Here is a 764-nt window from a genome sequence, read left to right as displayed (position 1 = left end):
TCCTACAGTGATTCGTGCTGTTGCGAGTGGTATTATTATTGACGTTACAAAACGACCACATCAATTTTTGGCACCGCTGCCTGGAATTGCTAAACGGTTGCATTATTAAGTTTTTCTAAGATCGAATCCAATTTGACCCCTTTCTATTTTTCCAGTTTTTCTTAGTGTTTTTGAGTTTCTGTTTTGCATTTTTTTTCTTTCTCCAGTTTTTCTGTTGTACTTTGTTTATGTTTTCAGGTTCAAGTTGAACACTGTCTATCAGGATCGAGCACATTTCACAAAAACCGCTCGAGCGCAAGAAGTCTGTACACTGCGCTCGAGCCCAAAGCTAACTGAGCTCGAGCTCAAGGCCCCAATCTCATTGTGCTCGAGCACCTTCTTGAGTGAGCTCGAGCGCATTTGCCCAGATTAGAACAATGAAACCTCTCAGCAAGTAGAATTACTGCAAATTCTTTCTAAGATGAAATCTCTGGACCTTCTGTGAGTTTTTAAATTTATGTACTTGTGATAGTTGTGTATATATTGTGGTTTGTGTTTAATTAGTTTATGTTTGGTCGACGTTCTTTATCACTTTCGTTAAACCTTTGCAACCTTGATCTTAAGCGTACTCTTAGACAAAGTAGGGCCGAAAGGAACTCTAGTGCATTGATAGAACGTTCCACTGAAACCATGGCTGGAGAGGAAGAAAGACCGATCTTACTGAGAGATCATTATCTCCTATCCACTTACATTTTTCCTTCATGCCTTCAGCTGCCTAATGTTAT

The sequence above is a fragment of the Alnus glutinosa genome, chromosome 6 (genome assembly GCF_958979055.1).
Source record: "Alnus glutinosa chromosome 6, dhAlnGlut1.1, whole genome shotgun sequence".
Taxonomy (NCBI): domain Eukaryota; kingdom Viridiplantae; phylum Streptophyta; class Magnoliopsida; order Fagales; family Betulaceae; genus Alnus; species Alnus glutinosa.
The sequence above is the reverse complement of the archived record's forward strand: the minus strand, read 5'-3'. Positions refer to the sequence as shown.